Genomic DNA, 27607 nt, shown 5'->3' with positions numbered 1-27607 from the left:
CCCGGATGGATGCAGCTTGCAGGACCGCACTGACCCAGGCGGGAGGTGAGGGGCCAATGGGAGGGGGGTATTGGAGGGACTCAGAATATGCAGATGGCCGAGAGACTAGGGTCCCTGGGCGGAGAGAGGGGCTTAGGTTTCACAGGAGGGGCAACGGAGTGTCAAAGGAGGTTGAGAAGGGTGGGGGTGGGGGGGGGTGCTCGATATGGGAAAGCGCTGGGCGGAGGCGCCGGTCTCAAAAACGAGGTGCCTGGGAAGCCGAGAGAGTAACTGAAGGTGGGCGGGGGATCTCAAGAAGTCAGGTGGGAGGGAGGAGAGAACGAGAGAGAGACCGAACGTGGGTGTCTCTGGGTAAAAGGTTCAGGCTGCGGAAGGTGCAGCTGAATTGAGGGTATGGTCTACGTTTTTAAGAAATCTTACATTGGGCAAGTGGGAGGGGGCTCAAGGGTTGGGATAGTGGGAGCGGAGATGGGGTGAAGGATCCTCTATTAAGTTCTCATTGAAAAGCGACCCTAATTTTCGGAGAGTCTCAGTGAACACCGATAACTCAGGGGAGATAAACACTGCGGATCTGTGTCTTGGTGTAACAGCTGTTGGCTGAATTTGAACAGCGCTGCTGATAGTCACGTAAGTTTAAGAGGAGAATATAAGGGCATGCAGCGAGTCTTTTTATTAGCTTACCTAAGTCACTTGGTGACAGTTTTATATTTTGAAAAGGATTGCCGAGAAGTCACCAGCGCTTCTTCGTATTTCGTATTCCGGTTCCTTTATTCGGTTTAACCTGACGAGCAATCTTAACAGCGTACCTTGGAATTGCTAAACAGAACAGGTTGCCATTCCTAATGCCACATAAAGTTCGTCATTGCAAAACGTGTCTGTGTGTCTGTTTTTCTTTAGTGTGCCGTGCCCTTTGCTTTTTGCTTCCTGTTGAGTAATTTGCGACCTGAGGTGACAAACATTTTGTGTTGTGTCTGAGAGCCCTTTAAAGCGACAGTGCTCCCCCACTCAAATTCAGCGGGTGACATTCGGTACTTAGAGAATATCTGATTTGGTCAAGAATCACTGCAAATACTGCGCAGCTTCTTCATTAATATTACCATCACAAGTCCCAGCCATGGAAACATCGGATTGCAGAGCCCCTAAATTGCATATACCCCTCACCACATATCTTTTAAGCAGGCTAACGGAAGGAAAACCTTGCTCTAGGGGGAAAAAGCATTGAGCTAAAATGATTGGAGTTAGGGAACGTGCTGCGCAGTACGTAGGTAACCTCTGAGTTCCCCAGTTTGCAGACATCTGTGACCTCACACAAACACTGGTGCAAAGGACATCTCTGTTCTGAGTTTAAGTTTATTGATACATATCAGCCATTCTGGCAATAAAAATATGAACACAGTAGAAATCAAGTGTTTCTGTAGTTGACTACATATGTGCAGACACAATGAAAAAGGCCAACTGACATGCCCCACAGGGAGAAAAAAAATGATTACCATGATCATTGCATTTCTTTTGCAGTATTTAAGTCACACTGAATACCATCCTTTCGGAAAAGTAGAATTTCTTTGCACCCTGATGCCTTGGTCTTTGAGAGTCATCTACCTCTCCCCCAAAGAAGGGGGGCAATTACATAATTTTTCTATATTTTGGGGAGACAGATTATAGAATATTTAACTATACTTTTCAGTCCCTAAATATGTTCTTCTGGTCTTTGGGAAGGAAATAAAATATTTCTTTATTTCGTCCACACTATTTTTTTTCCCCTAATAGCTTTTATCATCTACAGCAACAAGCCCAATGCAAGCCCTGACATTTGGAAGGTGGATAAGGTTTGTGATTGAAATGTCAAGGTAGGATCTGGGATGCTTAAGCCAACACTGACAGTGTTTTTCTATCTGCATCATCTAGAGATATTGATTAACCTTTCCCAGGCTTTCTTGAGAAGTCTATATCTAGAGTTGTCATGGATGATGGTGATGAGTTTTTCAGATAATAACATGACGGGCTTTGATGTAGTATGAATTCATGGGAAGACAGGTGAGAACTGACATTTTTGCAAACCTACAGGATACTAGGCATGGAGCGAAGAGCATTACATATATACCTTATTTCACATGGTCTTCATAGCAAGCCTATGAAGAGGAAAATACTCCTATTTTATTTGTACCATTGGATTTTTCTCTTTTATTTCTCAAGGTATTCTTGTAGATTAATTTATGGCAGTGGAATAAGAACCCTTCCTTTGTGCTTTCAAGGTTATGTGAGAAGTACAAGTTTATTTCTTTAGCAATAGAAATAAAATGCAAAAAACTAGCATCTTTGATATAATGTTGGGCTAATCTATGAAGTTGGCTTAAGCAGCACTGGCATCTCACCCATAGAGGTTTTATAGATGATAGATTTCTTCTTTGGAAAATAAACTTTAAAATCATGTTAGGTTTGCAGGAATATCACTACTGTTTGAAACTTAATTATTTAGAAATATTTCTGCATTTACTGGTAGATAAATAAATGCAAATAATAACCTGAAGTCTGCATCAAACCCCAATTGTTTTACTATTCCACTTATGTCCTTCAAGTAAACCTTATTACTCTACAGTTAAAGGAAACATACAAAACAAAGTTTGAGTGAAAGATTACAGGTAACCAATATTAAGTATCCTCAGCTACTTTTATTAATTTGGTCAAGGCCTGAGATTGAACAAAGTGACTGTTATGGAGCCCATTAGCAAATAAGCCCCAACTTACAATGGCTACAGAAGCTCCAGACTGTTTGGCCCATATCATGAAAGAATTTCTCACTACCTTCCCTTTCTAGCAGTGGTACTTCACAAAATGAGACAATATGGTACTTGTAATGAGATTACTTTAGTAGAGGATCTGGTAAAGCTTAGTGATATAACAGAGAAAATAATAAATATTGTCCCACTAATGGTATGGATAGCCATAGCAAACTAAGAAAACTTAACCATAAGTTTGGGTTAATAACATGTTAATATAAATATAACATTATATATATTAATGTTATGTATTAATATAATAGTATACTAACTCCATGTGTGAAATGCATGGATATTAAGCATTTTTAAAATTATTGCACAAACCATGTTTTTTTTATTATTATTAATTTGTCACAGTTCCAAGATTCCAGTTATTTTATCTACAACTTGTATACTATTTAACTCCAGAAACTGCCAATAACCAGATTAGTGTTCCATCAATCAATAATTCCATCTCTGCCTTTCTTCAAACTATTTTAAAGCTTCCTTGTATACTCAGAATATTGCTACAGAACAGCCTAGTAATCACCATTTTTGAAAAATAACATTGACCTCAACCAAGAGGTTAAGCTACACCATCAATCAGTCAGTTACCAGAAAATTTAATACTCTTGCTCACATGCAACAACTCTTTATAGTCACTTCTGAAATCTTAATGCACAAATGATATAGTGAAATCAGGATTTCAAATAAGATGTACATGAGCTGGAGTCTTAATTACATTTTGTCACCCTGTATCCAACATCTCTACTTCACCCTACTTATTCCTTCCTCCCTTCACCTGTGGTTAAGACTGTGCCATGTGCAGTTTATGAAGATATTGCTTATTCTGACATTGTACATGTAGTTGGCACACAATAAAGTTAACCTTGCTAATTAAGGTTAAACTTCCTTGATAGCCAGTTGGTGGTCAGGAAGATCCGCTGGAGAAAGGATAGACTACCCAATCCAGTATTCTTGGGTTTCCCTGGTGGCTCAGCTGGTAAAGAATCTGCCTGAAATGCAGGAGATCTGGGTTCAATTCCAGAATTGGGAAGATCCCCTGAAGAAGGGAAAGGCTGCCCACTCCAGTATTTGGACCTGGAAAATTCTATGGAAAATATAGTCCATGGGGTCACACAGAGTCAGACACGTCTGAATGACTTTCACTTTCACTTTATTCATAGATGACCATTTATATGGCCTAATTTGAAAAGCACTAGAAAGGCCTGTGGACTTCAAAACTAGTGGCCTTCATGTTGTTCCACAGTACTTAAAATCCTACATTCAGGAATTTCCTTCTTCAATCTTAGTCATTGTCTTCTTTAATAAAAGTATCCACTTAAACAGGCAGGTCATGGTGGAGAGGTCTGACAGAATGTGGTCCACTGGAGAAGGGAATGGCAATACACTTCAGTATTCTTGCCTTGAGAACCCCATGAATAGCATGAAAAGGCAAAATGATAAGATACTGAAAGAGGAACTCCCCAGGTCAGTAGGTGCCCAGTATGCTACTGGAGATCAGTGGAGAAATAACTCCAGAAAGAATGAAGGGACGGAGCCAAAGCAAAAACAATACCCAGTTGCGGATGTGACTGGTGACAGAAGCAAGGTCCGATGCTGTAAAGAGCAATATTGCATAGGAACCTGGAATGTTAGGTCCATGAATAAAGGCAAATTGGAAGTAGTCAAACAGGACATGGCAAGAGTGAACGTTGACATTCTAGGAATTAGCGAACTAAAATGGACTAGAATGGGTGAATTTAACTCAGATGACCATTATATCTACTACTGTGGGCAGAAATCCCTTAGAAGAAATGGAGTAGCCATCATGGTCAACAAAAGAGTCTGAAATGCAGTACTTGGATGCAATTTCAAAAACGACAGAATGATCTCTGTTCGTTTCCAAGGCAGACCATTCAATATCACAGTAATCCAAGTCTATGTCCCAACCAGTAACACTGAAAAAGCTGAAGTTGAACGGTTCTATGAAGACCTCCAAAACCTTTTAGAAATAACACCCCCAAAAGATGTCCTTTTCATTACAGGGGACTGGAATGCAAAAGTAGGAGGTCAAGAAACACGTGTGGTAACAGACAAATTTGGCCTTGGAATGTGGAATGAAGCAGGGCAAAGGCTAATAGAGTTTTGCCAAAAGAACGCACTGGTCATAGCAAACACCCTCTTCCAACAACACAAGAGAAGACTCTACACATGGACATCACCAGATGGTCAACACCAAAACCAGACTGATTATATTCTTTGCAGCCAAAGATGGAGAAGCTCTATAGAGCCAGCAAAAACAAGACCGGGAGCTGACTGTGGCTTAAATCATGAACACCTTATGCCAAATTCAGACTTAAATTGAAGAAAGTAGGGAAAACCGCTAAACCATTAACATATGACCTAAATCAAATCCCTTATGATTATACAGTAGAAGTAAGACATAGATTTAAGGGCCTAGATCTAGAGTGCCTGATGAACTATGGATGGAGGTTCGTGACATTGTACAGGAGACAGGGATCAAGACCATCCCCATGGAAAAGAAATGCAAAAAAGCAAAATGGCTGTCTTGGGAGGCCTTACAAATAGCTGTGAAAAGAAGAGAGGCAAAAAGCAAAGGAGAACAGGAAAGATGTAAGCATCTGAATTCAGAGTTCCAAAGAATAACAAGGAGAGATAAGAAAGACTTCCTCACCAACCAATGCAAAGAAATATAGGAAAACAACAAAATGGGAAAGACTAGCAATCTCTTCAAGAAAATTAGAGATGCCAAGGGAAAATTTCATGCAAAGATGGGCTCGATAAAGGACAGAAATGGTATGGACATAACAGAAGCAAAAGATATTAAGAAGAGATGTCAGGAATACACAGAAGAACTGTACAAAAAAGATCTTCATGACCAAGATAATGACGATGGTGTGATCACTCACCTAGAGCCAGACATCCTGGAATGTGAAGTCAAGTGGGCCTTAGAAAGCATCACTACGAACAAAGCTAGTGAAGGTGGTGGAATTCCAGTTGAACTATTTCAAATCCTGAAAGATGATGCTGTGAAAGTGCTGCACTCAATATGCCAGCAAATTTGCAAAACTCAGCAGTGGCCACAGGACTGGAAAAGTTCTGTTTTCATTCCAATCCCAAAGAAAGGCAATGCCAAAGAATGCTCAAAGTACCGCACAATTGCATGCATCTCACACGCTAGTAAAGTAATGCTCAAAATTCTCCAAGCCAGGTTTCAGCAATATGTGAACCGTGAACTTCGAGATGTTCAAGCTGGTTTTAGAAAAGGCAGAGATCAAATTGCCAACATCTGCTGGATCATGATAAAAGCAAAAGCGTTCCAGAAAAACATCTATTTCTGCTTTATTGACTATGCCAAAACCTTTGACTGTGTGGATCACAATAAACTGTGGAAAATTCTGAAAGAGATGGGAATACAGACCACCTGACCTGCCTCTTGAGAAACCTATATGCAGGTCAGGAAGCAACAGTTAGAACTGGACATGGAACAACAGACTGGTTCCAAATAGGAAAAGGAGTAGGTCAAGGCTGTATATTGTCACCCTGCTTATTTAACTTATATGCAGAGTACATCATGTGGAGAAGGCGATGGCACTGCACTCCAGTACTCTTGCCTGGAAAATCTCATGGATGGAGGAGCCTGGTAGGCTGCAGTCCATGGGGTAGCTAAGGGTCGGACACTACTGAGCGACTTCACTTTCACTTTTCACTTTCATGCATTGGAGAAGGAAATGGCAACCCACTCCAGTGTTCTTGCCTGGTGAATCCCAGGGATGGGGGAGCCTGGTGGGCTGTTGGAAATGACTGAAGTGACTTAGCAGCAGTAGCAGCAGCAGAGTGCATCATGAGAAAACCTGGGGTGGAAGAAGCACAGGCTGGAATCAAGATTGCTGGGAGAAATACCGGTAACCTCAGATATGCAGATGACACCACCCTTATGGCAGAAAGTGAAGAGGAACTAAAAAGCCTCTTGATGAATGTGAAAGAGGAGTGTGAAAAAGTTGGCTTAGGCTCAACATTCAGAAAACAAAGATCATGGCATCTGGGCCCATCACTTCATGGCAAATAGATGGGGAAACAGTGGAAACGGTGTCAGACTTTATTTTTTGGGCTCCAAAATCACTGCAGATGGTGACTGCAGCCATGAAATTAAAAGACGCTTACTCCTTGGAAGAAAAGTTATGACCAACCTAGATAGCATATTGAAAAGCAGAGACATTACTTTGCCAACAAAGGTCCGTCTGCTCAAGGCTATGGTTTCTCCAATGGTCATAGATGTGAAAGTTGTACTTTGAAGAAAGTTGAGCACCAAAAATTGATGCTTTTGAACTGTGGTGTTGGAGAAGACTCTTGAGAGTCCCTTGGACTGCAAGGAGATCCAACCAGTCCATTCTGAAGGAGATCAGTCCTGGGTGTTCATTGGAAGGACTGATGCTAAAGCTCAAGTTCCAATACTGTGGCCACTTCATCTGAAGAGTTGACTCATTGGAAAAGACTGTGACGGTGGGAGGGATTGGGGGCAGGAGGAGAAGGGGACGGCAAAGGATGAGATGGCTGGATGGCATCATCAACCCGATGAACATGAGTTTGTGTGAACTCCGGGAGTTAGTAATGGACAGGGTGGCCTGGTGTGCTGCAGTTCATGGGGTCAGAAAGAGTCGGACACGACTGAGCAACTGAACTGAACTATTTCACTTAAAAGGGTAACCTTTTATCATAACTAAGCATAAATTTATTGACAGCTATCAGAAAGACTTTAGAACTGCATTGTCCAATACAACAGCCAACAGCCACATGTGGCTATTTACCAAGAATACTGGAGTGCATAGCCTATCACTTCTCTAGCAGATCTTCCCCACCAAGGAATCAAACTGGGGTCTTCTGCATTGCAGGTGGATTCTTTAGCAACTGAACTATCATGGAAGCCCTCAATATAAATTTAGACTAATTGTAATTGAAAAAAGGTATAAATTCAGTCCCTTAGTCTCACAGATCACATTTCAGCTACTCAACAGCCACATGTGACTTCAGTTCAGTTCAGTTCAGTCACTCAGTCATGTCTGACTCTTTGTGACCCCATGAACTGCAGCACGCCAGGCCTCGCTGTCCATCACCAACTCCCAGAGTTTATCCAAACTCAAGTCCACTGAGTCGGTGATACAATCTAGTCATCTCATCTTCTGTCGTCCCCTTCTACTCCTGCCCTCAATCTTTCGCAGAATCAGGGTCTTTTCAAATGAGTCAACTCTTCTCATCAGGTGGCCAAAGTGTTGGATTTTCAGCTTCAACATCAGTCCTTCCAATAAACACATGTGGGTAGTGACTACCTATTGGACAGTCAGATATAGACCATATCCATCATTGCAGAAAATTATTATGGTCAGCAATGTACTAGAAAGTAGGGGCCCTTAGATTTTTCACAGAACACTTCCTCTATGTAGACTCCTTGCTTTAATCAAAACCTGGATTTCTCCTACTTGGATTACTCCTACGGAAGTCTTCCTACTTCCTGAAAGATCTCTCAAATGTAAATTATTTCTTATCCTCAACCTCCCCCCGCTTCATTAATCTTATAACCCCTCCACATGTAAAGACTTAAAGTCATGGTGAAACCCTCCTAGTTCCATTTTTTTTTAACTTCCAAAACACTAGGACATGTCTCTTCCACTCTTATTTAAACAATATTTCATTTAAATATATACCATTCCCACATTTCTTTCTTGTCTCTGTTGTGTACACCTTCATGGGGATTTTGGGGATCTGGCTCGCTCTCAGTGAAGTCGCTCAGTCGTGTTAACTCTTTGTGACCCCATGGACTGAAGCCTACCAGGCTCCTCCGTCCATGGGATTCTCCAGGCAAGAATACTGGAGTGGATTGCCTTTTCCTTCTCCAGGGGATCTTCCCAACCCAGGGATTGAACCCAGGTCTCCCACATTGCAGGCAGACGCTTTAACCTCTGAGCCACCAGGTCAATTTTTAATCTTTTCATCTTCTGGAGACCAGTATCTATGAAGATTGCCAAATAACAGCCTAATCTCATAATTCCTTGACCTCTTATTTCCCATGGTCCTCAGCTTCAGACCCATGGCTACACCTGAAAAACACCAATTTCTAAAATTTTAAGTTAAAAAATACTACCCTCAGATCGTGACATTCAGGCCTCACCCTGCCCCCACTTCTGCTTCTCTTGTACCGCTCTTCAGCCTCATTAAGTCTTCCTGGGCCCTCCCAAAATTTCTTAGTTATAATGCCCTCTCTTGGCTCCACTTCATTTTCTTCCTAGTCAGTCCTGTGTTTCTCATCACGACCCAATATGCACCCCTCATTGCCATTTCACTGTCCTCACCTTTTACTTCCACTCTTTTGAGTTAATCTATCCTATTTTCTACTCTGATTGTGACCATTAATGGAGAAAATTAAAATAACTACACGTTTATAGTCATTAAAATAACCAAGCTTTCCTCTGACTCATTTTTCTATTAAATATTCTTATGAGCCTGTTTCCCATCCCATCTCCAGCCATACGCCTGTATCAGAGTTTCTTTTGGCACATGGGAAGCTGTTGAGGTAGTCAGCAATAACCAATTCATCTACCCTAAATTCTTAAACATGTTTCTTATTATTCAAGTCTAAGTGACTTTAAGAGGAAGAGATCATCTGGTGGAGAGCAAAGCGGGGTACATTTCTGACAAAAGGAGTGAGCAATAGAGAAAGCAGAGCATGCAGAGTTTGTTCAAGGTGCCTTGGGGACAGCTTGTACAAGGTGATGAGCCAAGCCTAGGAGGAATGAAGGTGAGTAGCGAATGTGATCATCCAAAGAAAATGAAGCAGCTTGAGACTGGGAGTGAGGAACAAAGGGTGAGCATTCAGAGTTAACCAGAGTTATTGGCAGAGTATGAAGGTAGACTCAATATATAATTTTTAAAAATCAAAATTAAACACCATTGAGACCAAAGACAATGTCAACTAACATCTAGAAAATAACAGGGTTCTAAAAACTGATAAAGGCTCTCTTTATCTTTTATTTATATATATATATATATATATATATATCTCTTTATATATATATATCTCTTTATATATATATATCTCTTTATATATATATATAAAATAAGATTATTGTCTTTAAAATCATTAGTAGATGCCTATGAGTAAATGTCACAGTGTTCAAATCTTTTTATACATGTATTTTAAACCCACATCTCTCTCATTTTATCTCAGTAATCAAGATTGAGTATTTTCAGGTATGGCTTTATAGAATCAAGATAGGAAGACTTGCCCAAGTTAGCAAGTAATCATTCTTCAAAAAACAGGTATAAACGATGATAATAATAGCTTTTAATTATTGAAAGTTACTATGTACACACATTTCTAAGAGATTTACATGTATTACTCATATGTCTCTCAATTACCCCATGAAAAGGTACTATTAATATCCGCAGTTAGCAGGTGGGGGAACTGAGGCACCACCGAGGTTAATCTACTCAAACTAATTGACCAAAATCAAGCTTAAAACGAGGCAGGTTTGATGCCAGTTACCATGTTGTTAAGCAGTAAACTCTACTCCTCTGTTTAGGAATTGATTAGGGTTTTTTTTTTTTTTCCTACTGTAGTCACTAGTGTTTGGTAGAACAGATTTCCATATGAAGATGAGGATATTATTACTGACAATGCCCATTAATCATTCATATGCTACTTGGCAAGGTGAAGATAGGCATGTAACAGTTTGTCTGGAAATGCAACTACCAATACAAAAGTAGAGCAAATGAGAAAGAACTGTTAATGCCAGGGGACACAAGGATAGGAAGCCTGAGTGAAGCTCAGTGGAGTTGCAGACATCATTTTAAGAGTGAAATGAAATCAGAGACATAATGCTATCATATACAGAGGATAAGTGCAAAGGGTTAGGTGTGAGTTGGACATACACTCAATATCAGAGCAAAGCCATTAAAATTTGATCATTTATCTAAAGTTGCCTACTTGGAATTGAAATAGGAAAATTTGAAGTCCTAAAGGTCAGAGAACAGAGTGACAGATGGGTCATTAAAAATCATTTATTGTATTTCAGAGATATTTGAAAGGTTTTATGACCGCATTTCCCATGTATTACCTTTTCACACTGGCATCCAGAGAAATAATGTGATAACTCTGACTTAAACAGTAATAGTCAGATTTTTTTAGTTTATTGATCTGACCCCAGGTAAAAAGACTGTATCAGAGTACAATATTTAAACTAAAGTTAATGTAGGGTAGAAAGAATATTGGAGAAGGAAATGGCAACCCACTCCAGTGTTCTTGCCTGAAGAATCCCAGGTATAGGGGAGCCTCATGGGCTTCTGTCTATGGGGTCACAAAATTTCTGTATATTTAAAGGCTTTTTTCTTTCAAAAGTTGTTTTTACTACTTCCATTTATTACTTAAATTTTAATGACATAAAATCTGATTTGTGAGTATTTATTACTAGAAATACTGAAGTCAGACTAGAGAAGTCCAGTACTATGGTATGAGCCTCTCTTCTCAAATGCATCTAAGTTCTACCTGGTCTTCAAGATCTGGCTCAAGCCCCCACCTCTTGCCTGAATCTTTTGCCCACTTATATGGCAAACTCCTTGCCTATAGTAAGTAATCAATTAATGTATCTTGATTGATATGTTCCCATATATGATATCTATGTCTATCTATATATGTCTATGTAATCTCTGAGAAATATACGTTTCAATGGTTAAGGCAAAAGTGAAAGAAGATAAAGGGAGAACTAAAGTAGAATTTTTAGTATACCTGAAAAATAGCATTTAAGAACTTAAGGCATCTAAAAGAATAACAGGTTTCTCTGAAGTGATTACAGGCAATCTCTCTGAACGTGCTTTAGATCAATTAATAAGTTATAAATCTTCTTAAACTAGTTAGCTAAAGCTTAGTCCTATCATGTGCAGGTTTATTTTTCCATTTCACAGGAAAATATACCATATATATATATATATATATATATATATATATATATACCATATATGTGTGTATGTGTATATGTGTATATGTGTGTGTGTGTGTGTGTGTGTGTGTGTGTATGTGTGTGTATGGGCTTCCCTTGTGGCTCAGCTGGTAAAGAATCTGCCTACAATGTGGGAGACCTTGGTTCGGTCCCTGGGTTGGGAAAATCCCCTGGAGAAGGGAACAGCTACCTACTCCAGTATTCTGGCCTGGAGAATGTGTATGTGTGTGTATATATATATGTATGCACATATACATGTATATATGTCATATCTTGTAACAGAGAGACACAACATTCTATTGGCCACATACATATCTGGTAAAGATGTGCTCAATGTTTAGGAATATTTCCACATTCTGGCTATAGAATCCCCTTGTTATTTAGCCTTTAATTAGCAACTTCAAAGGTGTAGATTCACTCTACAATATGGCTTGATGGCTTATAGAGAAGCAGAAACTTTAAAAATAACAATCCCCAAATGTCTTTGCAGCAAATAAATTTGTAACCAAGAGCTTTATTGCCTCACTTTTGCAATGTGATAGGAATTTAGAGGTTACTATTAATTAATTGCTTTGATAAAGTCATTACTCTGTCAGGGTTTTTTCATCTTAGATTAGAAAAAAAAACAATTAAAATTAATTTAATCCTTTGTGACTTGTTCTAGCATTTTTTGATTAGTCACTGATTCTCAAACGGTAATAGGCCCATATCCTATATGATGTAATGTCAATCTGAATGAGATTCAGAGAGAAGTTGATGACATTATTTTTGGTGGAAGTAAAACAAGAATATGGGACTTTGCCAACAAATTTTTTTAACCAAATTTTAAGAAACCATACATGATCTGGTTTCTCAATAGACATTTCTCTAGTTCTTTCATCACACTTCCATACCTATTTTTTTAAATAACTATGCAAATGGAAAAGAAATTATGATACATGGTAGAAGTATAAACCTTCAAACTACTCACTGATACAATGACTCCTTTTCCCCTTTTGGAAGATATCATTTTTAGGATAGTTACTTCCTTTAAAACATTTTTTTATTGTGAGGAAATACATATAACATAAAATTTATCATCTTAACCATTTCTGAGTGTAAAATCCAAGAATATTAGATAATTTGACATTGTCATGCAACCATCACCACCATCTATCCCTGTAACTCTTTTCATCTTGTAACACAAACTCTATACCTATTCAACAATAACTCTCTATTCTCCCCTGACCGTAGCCTCTGGAAGCCAACATTATACTTTCTCTCTGATACAATGACACTTGTTCTCCAAAGTTTTGAGTTAGTATGTCCTACCTCAACTTTTCCTGTTTCTACTGCCAAACCTCAATCAATTATCTAAATTTTTTGCAAGTAAATTTACAAAATTCACTATCCATGTTTATCTGCCAAATTAATCAACAATAAGATGAAGATGAGTTTAAAATCCTGTGAGCACTGTGGATTTTAGCAAGTCTTTGTTGAGGGCCTACTACAGGCGCTACACTTTGTTGGATGTTAGAAATATTATACAATACTTCCCCCCAAAAGCTAATAGTTCTATCATAGAGAAAAGGCAATTTCATGTAATTATAAAACTCTTCAATTCATGGTACAGGTTTTATTGATTTCTCTCTTTCCTACCCTCCCATTTAGGATGAATGAGGAAAACAATGGGTCAGTCACTTATTCTACTTGGGCTCAGTTTTTACAACCATAAAATGAAAGAGTTGAAATAGGTGATCTTTCTGTAAGGGTCCTTCAAACTAATTTCTTTGTTACAAACAAGAACACATAAACTACTGAAATTAAATGACTGATATCCCTAATGTTATACATGTAGAAACACAAATTGTATGAATATATAATCAAGGAAAAGAATATGGAGAAAACGCCCACAAATTTTGCCACTGTAATGAAAATAGAATTTAAAAGTTAAAAACATTGAAAACCTTAGAAGGTAGTATATTGTTGTAAAGTAATTTGATTTTTTTTACCTTAGATTAATACGATTTTCAGAAGAGCTGACAAATTTTCATGTCCACAGTGGATATTCTGATTGTCTTGATTCAGAGTGAAGCAATAGGATCAAATAAAAGTATACAAATTTCTGCAACATAATACAGAATACATTTATGGCAGCACTTATATTGTTAGATATTTTTTAAAAGACCCCCTCCTGCTTTCACATGATAAGTGAAATACTGCTTGTTCTTTCTGCACTGGAGTCATTCTTGGATCACCTCTGTTCATCTTATTTTTAATTAAATTCATCAATATAGCTTCTGAATAATTTTTGGAAAATGTTCAAATGTGTCCATTTTTTTTCATTCCCATTGTGATTATAGAATTATATGGCCAGTGCTTTAAATCTCACCTCAGACAACTTCCCAATTCCATGTTTGAACTCTGCAGGCTCCCCATTTCCACTACAATGGCACAAAATAATGTTGCCCAACTCCAGATTCCAAAGTGGCTGTCAACTGCCAAGATGAAATAGACTATAAAGTGGGTCATGAAGTGATGATCACCAAGGCAATGGGTAACATTGGAAAATGACTGCAAATAGTCTCATGGTTCATTAAAAGAAAATCATACTGTCTTATTATCAAGGTGAGGGGGTGGGGGTAGATGAATATACTATGCAGACTATAAAGCCAAGAAGCAATGCTTAAAATTCAAATGTTATGATTTTGTATCTGTATTATAAAAAGACTCCTGGCCATATCAAAAAGCATCTAGGTTGACCTCCACACACATAAGTGTACTAGAATCTGAATTTCAAATTTGAAAGAGAATAGACACTATTGTTTATACCACTAAATACACTGGACTGCACTTTGTTGTTCATATCTGGATTTTGGCTTTCAGGATCTCCTATGTGCCAGGTACGTTGTTTAAAGTTTTATATATATCATCTCACTTTTTAATTTGAGTCTTATCTTTCCCATTGGACTATGAATTCACATAGGACAAAGATTATATATTATTCATGTTTATACCCCTACCCCACTACTCTCTGCATACATCATTACACAATGTGGGTTTTTTCAATATATATTTGCTGAATAATTAACATATAAAAGCACATGAGCACTGTGGGAAAAAATGTTATGGTATAAATTTAGAATTAAATAACCTGGGTTCTAGTCTTTTATGAGTGTCAATATTCTTATCTGTTTAAAAAGTAAATCTTATGAAAATGCTAATGGTTTTTTAGTTCTGAAAATACACTTCAAATAATAATGCTCAGGTAGCTGATTTTTACAGCCCAGAAAATAGTGGTCATGAGTCTTTACACAAAGAACCTTTATACAAGCTAAAGCTTGTCCCTCGCTTCAGGTTTTAAGCTTGTCGTTTCCACTCACTCATTCCAATGTCTTACATTTGAAAAGATTTATATTATTTAAAAATTACTAAATGAGTGAAAATCTCTCTGTCTTTTATTACATAAAATAAATTTAAGAGACCACTGGTTATCAATAACAAATTAAACATTATGATTTTTTGATGTTTTAAGATAGACTGTGTACAGTTACAAACCCTCTGTAAGTGAAGTTATTTAATGATTTAATAGGATGGATAATACCCTGCCGTGTCTGCATAAACCATGCTTATATGTTATTGTTATTCTAACAGATCACTAACTTCTTTAGGCTACATAAATTATGCTAAAGAATATTTATCATTGATTTATTTTCTCAATCAGTTCAGTTCAGTTCAGTTCAGTTGCTCAGTCGTGTCCAACTCTTTGCGACCCCATGAAATCGCAGCACGCCAGGCCTCCCTGTCCATCACCATCTTCCAGAGTTCACTCAGACTCACGTCCGTCGAGTCCGTGATGCCATCCAGCCATCTCATCCTCAGTCGTCCCCTTCTTCTCCTGCCCCCAATCCCTCCCAGCATCAGAGTCTTTTCCAATGAGTCAACTCTTCACAAGAGGTGGCCAAAGTACTGGAGTTTCAGCTTTAGCATCATTCCTTCCAAAGAAATACCAGGGCTGATCTCCTTCAGAATGGACTGGTTGAATCTCCTTGCAGTCCAAGGGACTCTCAAGAGTCTTCTCCAATATCACAGTTCAAAAGCATCAATTCTTCGGTGCTCACCTTTCTTCACAGTCCAGCTCTCACATCCATACATGACCACAGGAAAAACCATAGCCTTGACTAGACGGACCTTAGTCGGCAAAGTAATGTCTCTGCTTTTGAATATGCTATCTAGGTTGGTCATAACTTTTCTTCCAAGGAGTAAGTGTCTTTTAATTTCATGGCTACAGTCACCATCTGCAGTGATTTTGGAGCCCCCAAAATAAAAGTCTGACACTGTTTCCACTGTTTCCCCATCTATTTCCCATGAAGTGATGGGACTGGATGCCATGATCTTCGTTTTCTGAATGTTGAGCTTTAAACCAACTTTTTCACTCTCCTCTTTCACTTTCATCAAGAGGCTTTTTAGTTCCTCTTCACTTTCTGCCATAAGGGTGGTGTCATCTGCATATCTGAGGTTATTGATATTTCTAGATTCTCTAATAAGACTTCTATGTAATCTTGAATGGTGAATCATAACATGATAACTATTTTACTTTTTGAGGTAGTTAAGTTGTGAAACATTTTTTTTATTTAAAAATGCTTAATAGATATACAAAGTTGAAAAAGAAGTAAAGGTCAAGTGGATCAAAATGCTTCAGCAAAAGTCTTTTCAGTATGAAAGTAATGCAGAAATATAAACTATTCCAGTGATACATATTGTCAACCTTTAAACATCAATAACTCTTTTACCCATAGGAAGGAAGAAAACTAGATATATTTATGCTTCCTAGTTTAAAGCTTCCCATTATTTTAACTCTTATAGCTATGTTTCAGGAAGAATAAATATACATCACATGCAGAGAACTCAAAATTTATTGATAATACCACATAGTTGCTAAGATAGGTACATTTTTAAAAATTCAAGTGAATATCTATGTTATATTCTCTTTTATCACCTTTTAAACTTTTTCTTTTAAATTTTCTTTATTTGCTACTATAAATTTTTTAGCCTAAGAGCTACTCTTTCATTCTCCTTTCCCTCCTTTCTTCTCTCTCATTATTTATCTTACTTTCTAATACAGGCGATATATATATATATATATATATATATATATATATACATACACATACCAGAAGTATTTATAATAAGTCACTGAAGATCGTTATTATTAACTACTTTTCTTACCTTAATAAAATTTACATTTATAGAGGTTTAAATAAATAAAACTTATATTTATAGAGGTTTAGAGTTTTAAAATATCTTTATCCATCTTTTCATTTCATTTTAAACATAACTGGGAGTTAGGGCTTCCCAGGTGGCTCAGTGGTAAAGAATCTGCCTGCCAATACAGGATCCACAGGAGATACAGGTTTGATCCCTGAGTCAGGAAGATCCTCTGGAGGAGGAAATGGAAACCCACTCCAGTATTCTTTTCTGGAAAATTCCATGGACAGAGGAGCATGGCAGGCTACAGACAGGACTGTGCAACTGAGCATGTATGCATAACAGAGTTAGTGAGAGCCAGTATTATTACATTGATTATACAAATGAGAAAACTAGTGATAAAAAGGTTAAACCACTCATTCAAGATCACAGAGTTAGATGTATAGCCAGGATTCAAATAGATCCAGGCTTTGTTATTCAAAATTTTAGTCTATTTCCAGTATACCTCCTTCCTCTCACACCAAGGACATTTAGTTCCAGAGAAATTTAGGTATTCAGAAATAAATGGTACATAGATAAGAGAGAGAGAGGGAAATTGTATTCTGGGATAATTAAAGAATGTATGACAAATGTTTATTTTTCTACAGAGGAGCAGACATTCATTTACATATGGTCAAGGTTTAAATAAATACAGGCTGATTGATGAGCAACATGACTTTGATAAAAACCTAAAAATAAATCCAAATCTCTTCCTGCAGAATAAATTGTAAGGCTAGCTAGCTGTCCAGTTCTACTTTAGCCAAGGATGGTTTCTTGAAAGTCAATCAACCCCTCTTTGATTTCCTCTCAATATTTCAATAGAATATTTCAACCTATGTCTTTTTCCTTATTTTATAACCACTAGCCCTGCCACTGTTCAAATTTCCTGTGATAACCAGAGCCCTAATAACAGAAAATACTTTGTATGGTTGAAATAGCATTAAATACAAGTATTGGGAAAGGCTTTTTTTTTTTTTTTTTCAGAAGAAAATTCTGATAAATTAAAGCACAAAGTGGTCCTATTAGTTCTCAAATAAAATTTGATGGACTATTGAATTATTTTACTCCAAAGTCAGTTTTCAGTGGATAATTTTTCATAGGGAGCTCATTAATATCTTGCTGGATATCAACATCGTCAATGCTTAATTTGTGATTGAGCTTCCTAATTAGAAATTATCTCATTTCTTTAATATATTCTAAGATTTAATTGGACACATAAGTTATTACTTTATAAAGGACTTCCAAAGAAAAGAAAATTAGTGGACAGATATTCATCTGGAGGTCTTTTATTGTACTTTATATAATCCTTTTCCCTTGTATCAAAACCTATCTTTTATGAGGAGTATTCAGCTTACTCTGTATTTACAACTTCTGAGTCTTTGAAGGTGACCCCAGATAGCAAGAAGGAACAAAGGAAAGGTCATTTATGATTTGTTCGTGACTTCTCCTTGTATTTTACTTTGATCTCTAATTACATCCCCCTGAAAACTATCTAATTCCTTTATTACCATCTTTAATGAATCAAAAGTTACACCATTTGATATATAATAATTTCAAAAGAATTATTCAAACTTTTGTTCTCAGCCAGGTTTCAGTCTGTGGCACTGGAGCCTATTCCAGATCTAGCTGAGCAACCATGTAGATTTTTATCATCATCACTAAAAAAGTATTTTTTGAGGCTTAATTATGCGTGACATTATAAAAACATGGCAGAGAATATAGTATTTATTTTAGAGACCAAAAAACTGTCAAGCCAGTATTTAATGAACATTTCTTGTGTGCTATAATTCCTACCATAGGACTTACATTTTATTTGATAAGATAAAATATATAGACATGCAACAAAAATTAAGATATTATATAATGAAGTGCTAAATTATATGCCATATGCAAATGAAGAAAGAGAAACAATTAAGGGCATCTTATTGTAAGACAGGAACTGAACTGGATCCCAAGGGTAACCAGGGTTTGAACTGACACAGAGGAAGGGAAACCACCCAAGGGGTGGGACATTCATGTAACATACACAATGTGAGAAAAGTCAATTAGGGACTAGGTACTGATTTAAGTATATTTAAATTAATGGTGAGACATACACCATCAGATGATGGTGGATCTTTGGATAGCTGAAAATATAATATTTGATTTCTGGAGACAGTTCAAGCCTGGAGGTAAAGGAATTTAGAGCAATTCATACCAGTCTGGTTTAGCTGAATGTAAAAACTTTATAATAGAGAGAAGGTTGTATAGAGAAAAGAACAAAGATCCAAATTTTAAGAATTGGTTATTCAAAGCTCTGGAGAATATCTAAGGGTCATATTTATCACAGAATCTTCAAAATGAAACTTCTAGTTTCCCCCCAAACTTTATTTATTACTACATTTAGTGATTGTTAAGGTTCTGCTCTGTACAAGACATTTGACAGTACTCCAGGGCCTCCCAGAAGAGGAAACAATACTTACTTCTTATCTCCAGTAGTTTAGAGTCTAGTTAGAGCTCTAGTATATAAACTTTACATAAAGGATTTGGCAGGAAAAGGCCACTGTCAAATTAGAGATATTTCAGGGAGGAATGTAGATAAAAAAGAGATTGTGTGCTTAGCCACTCAGTCCTGTCCGACTCTATGCAACCCTTTGGACTGTAGCCCGCCAGGCTCTTCTATCCATGGGAGTTTTCAGGCAATACTGGAGTGGGCTGCCATTTCCTCCTCCAGGGGATCTTTCCAACCCAGGGATCAAACCCTTGTATCCTGTGTCTCCTGCATTGCAGGCAGATTCTTTACCTAATGAGTCATCAGGGAAGCCCTAAAAAAGAAATTATGTGAGATTAAAATTCTGATATAAAAACCAATTTTTCAGACGGATAATATTTTTATAAAAAAAATATCTCCATGAGTCTGGAGTCATTCATGCTCAATCCTGTCACTCTTAATTTACTTAAAGAATGAGTCAGCAAACATGAGTTTATTAGTACTTCCTGTCTGTCCAGAAATGGGTTAGGTTAATTGAACGAGGCAAGTGGAAATAGTAAAATTCTTACACAGAGGAGTCATGTGAATTATTTGTTATTAGTAAGCCCTTAGATATCTGAGTTACACCTTGGCTTATCTTGTAAGAAAATAAATAATGAGCATTAGTTTATAATTCCAGGTAAAATCAATTGTCTGAATATCAAGTGACAGTTCTTGACATCAAAAGAGGTTTTATTAGATTGTTTATGGAATTCAATCATTTTGATAATTAGATTATTTATGGAATTTAATAATTTTAGGAATGTTAGCAAAGTACTTTATAATTCCTAAATGCATGGATGAAATTATAAAAGCAATAATGCATTAAGTACTAACCATTTTAACAAAGCAATAGAACAAAAGTATACCAATAGCATGTGTACCAGATTTAATAATGTTTGTGTTTTAAAGATGAAAAAATTAAGGCCTTTGAGACGGTTCCTGACCTGTTCTAGGTCACACAGCTAATTACTGGCAAAGCTTACAAAGAGAATCCAAATCAACTAAATCTGAAACCAGGTTCTTTTCCACCATGGCCCACTGCTTCTTGAAGGCTATGTGGCATATTAAATGAACACCTTTAAAATTTTTACTACATTGTACTGTCCTTGAGAAGCGTGTCATGCTTAATAAATTCAGAATGAACAGAAAGTACATTTACATTCTTGGCTTCAATAATTTGAAAGTTAGTATGAGTATTTGAATACTTTAAAGATGATCACTTTTATTCTTACTGACATATAGGTAAAGATTTCTGTGAGATATGCTACACATATATATTCACAATGAGGGAAAGAAACATGTAAAATACAAATAAAAGAAATTTTTTTGAGGTTTAAATTAGATGACTGACTAGTTGACAGGTCATGTGCACTTATTTATGTTAGCCATTTTTAATTTGTTGGAGCAACTGAAATCTGAAACACCTCAAGGCTGGATGCTTCCTTTCTATAAATTACATCTTTTAAAATGTACAAATGCAAGCATGAGTCACTATCTACAGAATTCCAGCTTTAATCCATTATGTCATTTTATAAGAAAACAAACCAGTGACCTTCATGGATTTTAAAGACAATCTGTGAACAACAGCTTAGGTGAGAGATGAAATCATAATATAAACAATCATGAGATCAATGGCATGATATAAAAGGTAAAAAAAACAATGACGTACATTTCATAGAATGAAGTCTGTTTAACTTCTGCGACCCTTTTTCCATTATTCACTTGCATGCACACTTTGCAAATATTGGATTGATTTGAAACTGAATTGAAACATTCAATTATCTTGTAATCAAATGTTAAATAGTTAACTTTCACTTAGATATGCTCTAGAGGAAATAGTAACCAGAAGGAAAATGGATAGCTTAAGAAAATCCTCAATGATCAGTGGAATCAATTTTCTATTCATCCAACCTTGTGTCAGAACTTTTAAACTATAGTATTACTTTAATTATTTATATTTACCATTCTACGTAGTAAATATAGAACAGAATCTTCCAGGTAGGAGGTGGTTCAGGGAAGAAATCATGGGAACTTCTAGTAATAAGAGGAGAGGAAAGGAAAGGAATTTTACAAGTATTGAGCCCCCATCATATTCCAGTCAGTGCATTTGGCAGTCTGTATATCAGCTTATGTAATTTTAACCACCACCATAATAAATAGGAAATGGAGACATAGGAAGGTTAAGTCACATGCCCAAATACATAGTTAAATGGAGTAGAGCGGGGAACCAAAACTAAGGCTGTCTGACTACAAAGGCTGTGTATGCTATTTTCATGGCACCTTGATTGCTGCTGCTGCTACGTCGCTTCAGTCGTGTCTGACTCTGTGCGACCCCATAGACGGCAGCCCACCAGGCTCCCCCGTCCCTGGGATTCTCCAGGCAAGAACACTGGAGTGGGTTGCCATTTCCTTCTCCAACGCATGAAAGTGAAAAGTGAAAGTGAAGTCGCTCAGTCTGACTTAGCGACCCCATGGACTGCAGCGTACCAGGCTCCCCCGTCCCTGGGATTTTCCAGGCAAGAGTACTGGAGTGGGGTGCCATTGCCCTCTCCGGGCACCTTGATTAACAGCCCTAAATTTTAAAAAGCTTCCCAAATACTCATGGAAAAAACAGACTCTCAATATAACAGTTACTTAGTCACTGAGGGATTCTCGGAGAGCTAAATGGAAGACAATTCAGGAGATATTAGTCATACATTAACTTATACAAATCAAGAATGTATATCTTGTCAATGATCTCAGTTCATTTTTTAAAGGTGAGATAATAATCATGTACTAACAGAATTAAAAGTGGAAAAGTGTGCAAAATGTTATCTAATGATAGCAATTGGCATTGAAATAGGAAAATGGAAGAAATTAATCATATTTTTTAAAACGACTTTTTAAAAAGTCTTAAAAAATTACTTTTTTAAAGTAATTTGTGTCAAATTACTTAGAGACCTTTGTGACTAAAACCTTTTAGTATGTAAAGATTGAAACAGTTAAAGCTCTGGAAGATGGTGTTTTTTAATAAAGATTATTGTTATATTTGGACTGATTGTTACCTATATACTCTTTAACATATAGTAAGCAATTGTTCTAAGGGTAGTTTGGGGTATACTTGTAAACAGTACTTTAAATAGGTTTTAGAATCTAAGCTTTCTCATCTTAAAAATTAGGGTAATAATTTGTGCCTTGAGGGATATATAATTGCATGAATAACCTAGCACATAATAAACAGTAGAAGAAGAAGAAGAAAAAAAAAACAGATTCACCTTAAGTTCCCCAAAATCATATTTACTAGGGAAAAAAAATAGTTACAATAACATAAGAAATATTTTGACTATATATGTCATGAAATTCCATTCTGCTTTTGTATCTTAATTTGATGCAAAGACTGGCACAATAAAGGACAGAAATGGTATGGACCTAACAAGCAGAAGATATTAAGAAGAGGTGGCAAGAATACACAGAAAAACTATACAAAAAAGATCTTCAGGACCCAGATAATCATGATGGTATGATCACTCACCTAGAGCCAGACCTCCTGGAATGTGAAGTCAAGTGGGCCTAAGGAAGCATCACTACAAACAAAGCTAGTGGAGGTGATGGAATTACAGTCGAGCTATTTCAAATCCTAAAAGATGATGCTTTTAAAGTGCTGCACTCAGTATGCCAGCAAATTTGGAAAACTCAGTAGTGGCCATAGAACTGGAAAAGGTCAGTTTTCATTCCAATCCCAAAGAAAAGCAATGCCAAAGAATGCTCAAAGTACTGCACAATTGCACTCATCTCACATGATAGTAAAGTAATCCTCAAAATTCTCGAAGCCAGGCTTCAACAGTACATGAACTGTGAACTTGCAGATGTTCAAGCTGGACTTAGGAATGGTAGGGGAACCAGAGATCAAATTGCCAACATCCGCTGGATCATGGAAAAAGCAAGAGAGTTCCAGAAAAACATCTATTTCTGCTTTCTTGACTATGCCAAAGCCTTTGACTGTGTGGATCACAATAAACTGCAGAAAATTCTGAAAGAGATGGGAATACCAGACCACCTTACCTGCCTCCTGAAAAATTTGTATGCAGGTCAGGAGGCAACACTTAGAACTGGATATGGAAGAACAGACTGGTTCCAAATTAGGAAAGGAGTACGTCAAGGTTGTGTATTGTCACCCTGCTTATTTAACTTCTATGTAGAGTACATCATGAGAAACACTGGGCTAGAGGAAGCACAAGCTGGAATCAAGATTTCCAGGAGAAATATCAATAACCTCAGATATGCAGATGACACCACCCTTATGGCAGAAAGTGAAGAGGAACTAAAAAGCCTCTTGATGAAAGTGAAAGAGGAGAGTGAAAAAAATTGGCTTAAAACTCAACATTCAGAAAACTAAGATCATAGCATCTGGTCCCATCACTCCATGGCAAATAGATGGGGAAACAGTGGAAACAGTGACAGACTTTATTTTTGAGGGTTTCAAAATCACTGCAGATGGTGACTCCAACCATGAAATTAAAAGACGCTTACTCCTTGGAAGAAAAGCTATGACTAACCTATACAGCATATTGAAAAGCAGAGACATTACTTTGCCAACAAAGGTCTATCTAGTCAAAGCTATGGTTTTTCCAGTAGTCATGTACGGATGTGAGAGTTGGACTATAAAAAAGCTGAGTGCCAAAGCACTGACGCTTTTGAACTGCAGTGTTGGTGAAGTCTCTTGAGAGTCCCTTGGACAGCAAGATCCAACCAGTCCATCCTAAAGGAGATCAGTCCTGGGTGTTCATTGGAAGGACTGATGCTGAAGCTGAAACTCCAGTACTTTGGCCACCTGGTACGAAGAACTGACTCATTTGAAAAGACCGTGATGCTAAGAAAGATTGAAGGCAGGAGGAGAAGTGGATGACAGAGGATGAGATGGTTGGATGGCATCACTGACTCAATGGATGTGAGTTTGAGTAAGTGCCGGGAGTTGGTGATGGACAGGGAGGCCTGGCATGCTGCAGTCCGTAGGGTCACAAAGAGTTGGACATGACTGAGCAACTGAACTGAACTGATTTTAATAGCATAATAATTTATTTTATTTTAATCTAATTTCATATTAATAGTCAATTTAATTTCATATAATAGTCATATGTTTTCATAATTAACAAACTCAAATCTAAGCATAGTACCTGCCTTTTATTTTTTTTTTTTTGTTTTCCAATAAAACTTTATTTACAAAAGCAGGCAGTGGGCCAGATTTGGTCCAGGCTGAAAGTTGGTCAATCCCTGTCATAGGCCTATTCAATTTATTTTTAATTTTTTTTTAGCTTTTTATTTTTTAAATTTTAATATCTTTAATTCTTACATGCATTCCCAAATATGAACCCCCCTCCCACCTCCCTCCCCATAACATCTCTCTGGGTCATCCCCATGCACCAGCCCCAAGCATGCTGCATCCTGCATCAGACATAGACTGGCGATTCAATTCTTACATGATAGTATACATGTTAGAATGTCATTCTCCCAAATCATCCCACCCTCTCCCTCTCCCTCTGAGTCCAAAGGTCCATTATACACATCTGTGTCTCTTTCCCTGTCTTGCATACAGGGTCGTCATTGCCATCTTCCTAAATTCCATATATATGTGTTAGTATACTGTATTGGTGTTTTTCTTTCTGGCTTACTTCACTCTGTATAATCGGCTCCAGTTTCATCCATCTCATCAGAACTGATTCAAATGAATTCTTTTTAATGGCTGAGTAATACTCCATTGTGTATATGTACCACAGCTTTCTTATCCATTCACCTGCTGATGGACATCTAGGTTGTTTCCATGTCCTGGCTATTATAAACAGTGCTGCGATGAACATTGGGGTACAAGTGTCTCTTTCAATTCTGGTTTCCTCGGTGTGTATGCCCAGCAGTGGGATTGCTGGGTCATAAGGTAGTTCTATTTGCAATTTTTTAAGGAATCTCCACACTGTTCTCCATAGTGGCTGTACTAGTTTGCATTCCCACCAACAGTGTAGGAGGGTTCCCTTTTCTCCACACCCTCTCCAGCATTTATTGCTTGCAGATTTTTGGATCGCAGCCATTCTGACTGAGTACCTGCCTTTTAAATGCAAATCAATTCATGTCAAATTGAAAAGATCTACCTTGTCTTTCTATAAATTTAAAATATTTTCTTCTGATATATAGCTTCAGATTGACAATGTATTTTTGTCTTGAGTTTGTCCTATAATTTTTACAGTGGAGTTTGTCACTTCAAGTTAAGTAAATATTATCACTAGATATTTTTTAATAAAGTTTAAGCATACCAAATAAATCCACCTGCTCTTTATAAATATTTTAAGAATCAGCTTCCAAATACTAATCAGAGCTAAACCATATGAATTATTCAGAATCTGTCACTAGCTTGTAACTCAATTCTGAATTCAGTGTCTTATAATTTTTTTAATTAAAACCAGCAGTTGATATATAAACATATATATGTATGCTGCTACAGTTTAAACAAAAGAAAAGCTGAAAGGAATATATAAATTTGCATAACAAGGTACAGAGCCCTTCCAAAATAACTTTTAATGAATATCAACATGACTAGAGAAGTCAAAATGAAGTATCGAAGACAATTTTTGCCTATAATAAAGAATGTAGAGTTTCTTCTACTTGGTCATTTATTAAATGCTTAGAGACTTGACATTTCCTCACCAGAGAAGTCACTGGAATATATGGCTTGGTATTAAGATCAAAGAGTCATGTCAAATAGAAAAGTTCACATCATTCTCATTATATATAAACACTAAATATTTGCTGATGCAAGAAAAAGACTAGATAAAGATCAATCTGTGAATGTCTCTTATTCAATTAAAAGCAAAAGGTTTCATAATGTTTTAGTCATCTTGCCATATTTGTCATTTAGTTTTACTTTTTAATGTCCAGACCCAGCTTACACATCATTACAAAATGACACATTTACACATGCAGTTTCACATATTAGAATTATTATTTTAAATTAAAATGTGTCCTTTCATGATTCTTACATGTATAAATGTTCACACTATTATTATGTGAACTCAATATATTCCCCAATAGATTTTTAAGTAATACGATCAATCTTTCAAAGTTATTTCAAGATTTTTCTTTTGAAGTAATGGATTTACCCTCAAAATCTTTTTAGCTACATTGAGACAAATTTCACATATTATACAATTCACCCATTTTAAAGTATGCAACCCATTTTTAGTATACTTGCAGAGCTTGTACAAGCATCCTCACAATTTAGAACATTTTTGCCCCTGAAAGAAACCCTATACAGAGTAGTAGTCACTCCCCACTCCTCAAGCTTCTATATCCCTTCTTCCCTCAAACAGTTCTAGGCAACGAGAGATCCTTTCTGTCACTATAGATTTGCTTATTCTGAAAACTTGCAGATTTTTAACAGATGTACCTACTGGGAATGGCAGAGGTTGTTTATACACTAAGAGGCATTGGCAAACAAAAGAAAAGAAAATTTGTGGTTGGAGCCAGCCAATATGGTCTTGACTTTTCTGTCTAAATCCATAATTGTTTTACACTTCTAAATGTTAACAAATTTTGTATCAGAGCTTCTATTATCCTTATTTTTTGTTACTAAATTTATTTTAGTCCTGCACAATCAGTAAAAGGGAGGTGTTCAAAGTACTCATGTTCAAAAGCAAGTAATTAGGAAAATGTAAATTTCAAATTCTTGCCTGGTGGCTCAGACAGTGAAGAATCCACCTGCAATGCGCAAGACGTTGGTTCGATCCCTGGGTTGGGAAGATTCCCTGGAGAAGGGAATGGTTACCCACTGTAGGATTCTTGCTGGAGAATTCCATGGACAGAAGAGCCTGGTGAGCTACCATCCACAGGGTCGCAAAGAGTCGGACACAACTAAGTGACTTAGCACAAACTTAAACTGCTAGTTCATTTATTTCATTCTATCCAGTCAGCACTTGCCAAATATGACTATCCTTTCCAGAAATGAGGCATTTATATCAGAAAACGTTCGTGTATATGCTATTTGTGGTTGAATACCATAAGAAGCAGTTGATTCAAGCTTGCCATCTGTTTTTTCTAAATCTTTAATATGCAACATGCTTCCTTAAAATTACACC

The sequence above is a fragment of the Ovis aries genome, chromosome X, assembly GCF_016772045.2.
Source record: "Ovis aries strain OAR_USU_Benz2616 breed Rambouillet chromosome X, ARS-UI_Ramb_v3.0, whole genome shotgun sequence".
NCBI classification, from domain to species: Eukaryota; Metazoa; Chordata; class Mammalia; order Artiodactyla; family Bovidae; genus Ovis; species Ovis aries.
The sequence above is the reverse complement of the archived record's forward strand: the minus strand, read 5'-3'. Positions refer to the sequence as shown.